This window comes from Drosophila tropicalis, unplaced genomic scaffold (genome assembly GCF_018151085.1).
Source record: "Drosophila tropicalis isolate 14030-0801.00 unplaced genomic scaffold, ASM1815108v1 contig_859, whole genome shotgun sequence".
NCBI lineage: Eukaryota > Metazoa > Arthropoda > Insecta > Diptera > Drosophilidae > Drosophila > Drosophila tropicalis.
In genome coordinates this window covers 3,353,468-3,361,342 of record NW_027173353.1, presented here as the reverse complement: position 1 = coordinate 3,361,342, position 7,875 = coordinate 3,353,468, and the positions used below count along the sequence as shown (strand labels likewise).

General features: G+C 37.8%; 1 protein-coding gene across 3 annotated transcripts in view; it reads left to right on the top strand.

Moving 5' to 3' along the window:
• The window catches only part of PH4alphaPV (prolyl-4-hydroxylase-alpha PV), a 161,451-nt gene that overhangs the window by 21,734 nt on the left and 131,842 nt on the right, over positions 1-7,875 (top strand). The gene's annotated exons all lie outside the window — the stretch shown is intronic.

Sequence of the window (7,875 nt, the reverse complement as noted above, 5' to 3'; positions counted from 1 at the left end):
TGCAAGTAAATGAAGATGGGGGTGTGAGTATGTGTGAGAGACCGCCGCTGCCGAGGTGTGATTGGAGAGAGCGTCCACTGTTCGCTCTGTCGCTGCCTCCCCATGCAGAACTCTGTTAAATGAATATCGTAAAATGTTAACCCACTGTTATTGCTTCTCTTACGTTCAAATGCGACCAAATGACGTAAGGGTTGAACGAAGGGGAAGTTCTTTGAAGCGACTTTAGCTAGGAAACGACTTTTAGTCTAAAAACTCAAATTAGGATAGAATAAAACGTCTGTTTAAAATTAGTTTTAAGTCCCTGTTAGAGGGAAGATCTTTCATAGTAGTAAAATGAATGCCATACGATCTAAGAAACCCTCAAACTATAATCCTTGATGTAGAATCGACACCTTTTCTTCCATAAGTTTATTTTGGTTAACAAAAATTGGCTTTAAACCTGAAAATCTACCATAAATCAGATTAATATATAAATTCGGTTGTTGTGGAATTAAAAATATATAAAAAAAAAACTTTAAATTTTAGACTAAAACATTTCGTGGAAGTCCCCTTTAACATTTCACACGGTTTTCTATTCCCAATCAATATAAACAATAGTTAACAAACAATTAAAAGCATTTTTGCTTATCTGCATTTATAATTCTCTGAATTTTGATAATATTATTCCTGGGAAACTTTAATTGTAAATGTTTGGAAATTATTAATTTCTCACTTTGGCAGAAATAATCAAATGGGTGGGCTTTTTTATTCTCTCTATCTCTGAACAATAATTTTTTGTGTATTTCAAAGTTTGAGTATTCAGCAATTTTCAAAGAAGATTTTCAAGTGAAATTGCATCAGAAATGAGCTTATTTTATGCCCTCTCTTATAGGGTATGGTTATTTTAAAAAGAGTTTAAGGATAAATTGTCTGAAGTGATGCCAATTCATGTCCTAATAACCTTTAGATGGAAAACCGTAATTATGTATTCATTTGTCCATATAAAGGAGGTGTGGCTCCTTTCTCCTTTATATTTAAGCTTCTCTGTAATGTATTTTCCAATGATTTAGTTAAATTAGACAGATTAGCGTATTCTATTGTTAAGGGTGTAGAAACTTCGGCATTTTGGCAAAATAATTGCATTTCACTGGGGGATTCGGTATGTGGCAAAAGTTCTTGAGAATGTCAATCATATACACGTCGTTGGCGATAAAAACAAACCACAAAATTCAAATGAAATTTTGAAAAATAAAAAGCGAATCACTTGCTGCTTGGGCAGTTCTCAATCAACAAGTTGGTGGGGCCCAAAGAAAAAAGGGGCAAATCAAATGGGGAGAAACAAAAAAACAATCCTGAAACTCTTGCAAAACTCACACGCACGCATATAGTTAGTTGTAGTTGTGTGTGTGTGTGTGTTTAAGTGTGAGGGCCGACGGCATAAAGAAAAAACCAACTCAACAACATAATAAACAATTTGTACATTAATTTTTAATGCGGTTAACATGTGTTCCCCCATACACACATACTCATACACTCAGCTTTGTGTGCATGTGTGTGTGGAAAAAGGTGGAGCTTCAAAAAATTTTCTCACTAGCCAGCAGCAGAGCGAAAGAGAGAACATAAAGCGGCAAGCGAATGTTAAATTTTTGGTTGTTGTTTGTTTTATTTTTGCTGTCGCATTCATTTTGTATGTTAATTAGTTGCGACTGTGTGTGTGTGAGAGAGTGAGTGTAAGATATGAGTGTGAGTGCGAGCATGTGTGTGCGCCCATTTGCGTGGGTGAGTACTAATGAGCGAGGTGCCATGTATGACGAGGCCTGACGACTCATAGGTGTGAACATTGATGCGCATTGGCTGTCGTTTGCACCTGTTGCTTTTCCCCCATTGGTTGATACGACTTTAACCGCATAAAAAGAAACATGGTGAGCGAGAGAGACGGAAGAGCGGTGATACGCAGGCAGCCATTAAAAAATATTGCTAACAAAACTGAGAAGGAATGTATTCAAACTACTTACAGATAAAAACATTAAGATTCTCAGTTGACTAACACTCTTTCTTTCGTCTGGTCTTACAAATGCAAGTGAGGCTAAGAAATTGAACTTTTTTGGGTTTCTTTAGGGATCGAATGTATTCAGAATTTATAGTTTCAGTTAGTTCTATTTACATATAATGGCTCAAAAAGAAGTTAGAGATGAAATAAATCTCATAAACAAACATTATTTGATTTAATTGTTTATGAACAAAATACACAATAAAGGTAATAAACTTGGCTAACTGAATTTATTCTGGCATTTCCAAAATTCTGCTAAATCTGCTAACATTTGCTTGATTTTCAAAGAACTTTTGCATTTTTTTCTTTGTATGAATGCTAAGAACATAAAGAGAGGTCTTTTATATTTATGAAATTAATATTTAATTTAAGTCGATTTAACTCTAGTTTATCTACTTTCATATCAGAAGTTCTCCCAAAACACTTTATTATTTTCATATAAATTTTCCAATCCATAAAAATATAGAAATTAATTAAAGTCTTTCTTACTTAATGTAGAATTTCCTTCTTTACCCAATCCCGCATTTGCCTTTCAATAATATTGCTTCCCAGGCTCTGAGAGCTCACCCACTGATGGGAGTCGATACACCGCTAGGCCATTCATGCGTGAGAATATGACTTCATTTGCAAAAGTACTTCAAGAGTACCTACATACATCCCACGAAATAAAGCATTCGTATTCTTAATTTAAATTGGATTTGTCGATCATGTTTGGCAATTCAGTTGCATTTACCCTGTGACCCTGACTCTCTCTCTCTCTCCGTCTGTTTCGACTTTGCTCCTGCTTGTGAGTCTGCTGCGGGTACCCACATAAAACTCTGATAACTACATACATCGGGTGAACAGACTTGTACTTCCATTTATATATGGTTATCGGCATTGACGTCATCGAAACGGAAAGGAAAGGAAAGGAATGGAATGAAAAAGAAAGCCGACAACAACGGGCTGTCATTAACTTTGCCGTTAAGAAATCAATTTATTTCACTTTATAATTACGGATAACCTAAAAGTGAGCAAGTATAGACCCCACTTTTCCACGATTTTGGTGGGAAAAACACACGAGCAATCCTTTTCGTAAGGGAGAAGGATCACACACAGTCCAGCATAAGGGCCCATACACAAATAAACATAGTAAAGAGTTTTTCACACAACAATCTCTCGAACCAGCGGGTCCTGTCCTGTCCTGCAGCCGGACTCCATCTTTGACTAAGATCGTTTTGGGTATCTTTGGGTATTATATTGCATGCATGTTTCTCGTTTTCCACAATTTTTAATTAGCAGTAAACTTTGCGCTACATTTTGTTTTTTTCCCCCTAAAAACCCGAAACCGAACCGAACCAAAAGTAATGACAGCATAAATACTTGTCCATTCTAAATGGTCTGGAGTGTGGTACACACACAGTATTGTGGTGTGATGGTGTGGATTGATGCACATTGGGGTCGATTCGATTCAATCTCAAGTATGCTGCACAGTCGTCGGCGTCGTCATCATCGTCGTCGCGGCTCGTTTTTGTGGCTGCTTCTGCTCATTTCATTTAACACTTTATGTGACAGTTAAGTGCACGAAAATGTCAAATTTTTCGTTTCTAAATGCATGTAGAGCGGTTTTCTATACGAAGGAGCAGAGAAATTGGTGGGGGGGAATGGGGGATAGACCCTACCCTACCATCTGAGGTTGGGGTGGCATTTCGATTGAGGTTGAGAATGGGTTGACTTAAAGGGTGGGCCTAGTCAAGTGTTTTATAGCCTAGCAAAGTGTGGGAAGATTTTCAATTTCAACTTTCTGTGGTGTGAATCGGAGCACTCTTTCTACATATGGAAAATTAGTTTCATAACTAATAAGTGTATTTAAGACTTACTTTCAGCTGCTTAAAATGGTATTACAAATGTAATGCTGACGTTGATTGATTTTGGCTAGACAAAATGATATCTCCATCTAAACTTCAATTTGTGTATAAATGTTTGATCTTTTTCATAATAAGAGATATTTTTTTAACTCAAATCAATTAATTTATGGTCTTCAAAGTCTCACTTAGTTACGGCAACCGAAAAGAATGTGACAAGTGACCCCAAAACCAAAACAGATGCTCTTAAAGTCATGAGAAGTTTTTCAAAACTCAAAAACTCACTTCAAAGGAGCAAAACTTACTCGTTAGTTTATCTTAATAGTAATTACAACAAAGCACAAGTTCTACCCTGAAATGTGTTACAAATTTTCATATAGTTGTAATGTCAATGATCCTAAAGTGTGCCATAAAGGACAACAGGGTTATTCGTTATCCTCATCCTCATCATTATGATCATTATTATCTGTTTTTATAACTGTCAATTGTTGACTCTTGGGTTATCGATTCTAAAAAAAAATTTGACAGAAGACAAGGCCAACCGGTTTATCCTTTTGCAGCAGCCTCTTTGATTTTCCATTCACAAAAACCAGCTGGAAAAAGGACCAGCAGAGAGAAAGAGAGGTAGAAAAGGAAATAAAAGGCACGTGTGCATTATGTCGAGTTGATTTGGTGGTTTCCATTGTTCTTTCTAAATAACGGTCTACCTGATCGACCGTAAGGACTCTCTCTCGCTACCCTTACATGCTTGCTTTCTCTTTCTCTCTCTGTGTCTTTCATTCAGAATTTGTACTTTTCGATTTTCTAATGCATTTCAAATGCTTCTGCTTATATTGGGCCCCACTCACCTCTCTCCCACAAGAAAATATATTTTGTAGGCGTAGTAATTTAATATTTTATTGCCTTTGTTTGTTTTACGCAAAAATGTTTACTTAGCATTCGAAGGAAATTATATCGAAATTGAAACAGATACTAAAAATGAAGAGCACACGTCACTTCAACAGGGAAACTGCCCGGTGGCAGCTGTGCAAATACTTGAGTGATATAGACTTTAGTCCTTCAGAGTTCTTGTTTTCTGTGTGTAACATTAGCTGCTAAAAGGTTGTGCAACGAATTAAGCGGTAAAAAAGGGGCAAATCAAAGCCAATTGCAGACACGCCTTGAATTTAATGATAGCAGAGCAATACCAAAAAGGAGCAGATAAAAAATAAAGGAGTAGAGAACGAGACGACCAAAGAAGCGATGAGATTGTGTACTGTTATTGAAACAATATTTAAAGTATAAAAATAATAATAAATCCCATTTCGCCGGCGGCATGCACAACGAAAACAAAAACATGCACAGAACCAGCAGCAACGGCAGGAGCCAAGGATGTAGCATGCTGTAGCTGGAACAGGAGTCCAGGGCAGGGGTCCAGTAAGTTTACCTTGATGCGGCCGCATCAGAGGACAAAGTGAACAAACAAATAAGCAAATGAACGCGCGCCGAAAAAGCACAATAAAAATAAAAAACGAGATTGCGGCACGCGTCACCCGACCTACCCGACAGGACGAAAACCGGCTCTGGCTCAGGACGCAAACCAAGCAATCGAGCAGCAAAATCAAAGCAAATGCACACAGCACAATACACAGTACAGTGGGGCAAAAGAGGCAAACTATTAACAGATGTCAGTTAAGAAACTTTTTGTTGCAAGATTTACAAATAAATTGTACAATTTTTTAACGAAATATTTGGTCAGATTTATTTTTAATGAATTTTTTCAATCTATTGTTTATCGTTTGATTAAAATTAAGCTGCTTTGATAATTTACACATACTTTTTTATAGACATTATCAGATTTTCTCCTATTTTTTTAAATACAAAATTAAAATTGTATAAAAATGGAAATTTTAATTCAAAATTCTTAATTTTTAAAAGATTAAATTCAAGATCCTTAAGCAATATATTAGTAACTCTATTACAAATCTTTCAAATTGATTAAAAACAATTTACAATTTGTTTTTTAGCCAATGTGCCTTGCCAAGCGAAAAAAATCAAGTTTCATTCACCTTTTTTGTTATTATTACGTTTTTTTTTTTGTTGTTTTTGTTGTCGTTGGTGGTTGGTTTCGACAGTCAGAGAAAAGTCAGTCACATGTGCGCACATGAGCCACATGAGGCACCTTTGGCAATTGCTCATCGGAGATTTTTTTCACCTCAATTGCAGTCGAAAAGAAAAACTGAGAGAGCGAGGGGGAGAAAGAGGCTGGCAAATCTGGAATCGAGATCGCATTGTTGACATCATCAGTGGGGTAGTTTTATGCCCAAAAACGAGGCAACAGCCCTCATTTCTGGCTTGGATATAGCCCGAATACTAACAAACGCCTGCAGCAGCTACTGACGGCTGCTCAGCTACCTCAGTTTGTTGTAAGTAATCACCGTCATCATCATCATCAGCAACAGAAATAGGTGGAGTGGCACAATATCATCAACGGGGGCAATACAGCGTCAAGGACAACTGGCGACAACATGTGCGTCATTGCAGCCGCCACGTTTACTCATTAGGTTTTTCTTCACATTTTGCGAAATATTTGCTTGGATGTTGCGTGGGAAGTCGGTGTGGAATCAGCCAAGTATATATACCGAAATAATCGGGGGTAGCTTTTAACGTTACACCTTCCCAGTTGATGGCCATATAATATAATGGCAGTGCGTGTGTGAGCTGTGTGTGTGTCTGTCTGTGGATGTTGATAGCGTTAGTTGAGTCAGCCACAAAATATTTGAATGACTTTGTGTACCTTTATGGTCTGTGTGTGCGTGCTGAGATTTAATGATTAACGCTGCTTGCGAATGCTCCTGCTTGATACGATTTTTGGTCATCTTCCCTTTGTCCAGTTTGCCATTCTCTTAAGGGTTTAAAGATACTAAACAGCAGCCAATGGTCAAGTAAAACCTTTCTCATAATCATAATCTTCTATCTCGGTCTATGCTCATGACATTTAAACAAGAATAGACTCTAAAATCCATTTCCAATCATCTTATAACTATCAATCTTTACTCAGAATTGGTTCTTTGCCAGCAAATTAAATATTTTGTCGATAAAACGTAGAATGCGTTTTTTAAATCGTTTAAAATTTAGTTAGAAATAATTAATTTTCAATTACAAAACGAGAACAGACAAAGTTCTAGGCAGTTTACTCTCAAAGGAGTAAATCAACAAGCTACAAGGATCTTGGATATTATACTTATCTAGATCTCAAACGTTTGCATTCCCCGCTTAAAGTCAAATTAATCCCCTGTGAAAAAGGCATCCAAATGGAATAAACATAATTTTCATATAAAGGGCCTTTTGCAGACTGACAGATATCAAAAGGTAAATAAATAGCCAGATTCGACTGGACGTTGGCTATCTCATTTGTATGCATGTGTGCGTGTTGGTGTATGTGTGTGAGTGTGTGTTCGCATTGTTGTAGTATGCAACACGAGCCAAAAGAAGAAGAAGAGGGCCAGCTGAAGCAACACACACAAAACATTGACAGCGACGGATGCCAACCAAAGTGCCGGAAGTTGCCGCAAAGTATGCAATGACTTTTTGCTTGTCGAGAATTGCCCATTGTGTCAGTGGGTAGATGGATGTGAGAACTGGGAAATGGGAACTGAGAATATCGGGGAACGGTTAATGATACTAGTTTGCCTATATGAAATTCGATTGCCAAAAATGCGCCCCGCATTTATTCAGCTTGTGTGTGTGTGTCTCTGTGTGTTTTTGTGTGCTTGAGCTAATGCTTCTTCTCTTCGGCTTGCAGCCCGTATGTCAGCATTTTGCAATGCGCTAATCTGTCACGCTCAGTGTTTCGACTCTCCCTGTCCATCCCACTCCCTGGCCCAGGACTGCGCCTGTATAGCTCCTGCTGCTGTTGCCTTTTGTTCCACCTTGGATTTTGATACGACTTTACCTGCGCTCACACACCTAACCCCCCGCTCCCTGCCCTCTGTTCAGCCCTGTCCTGCCCAAGCAGGGAGC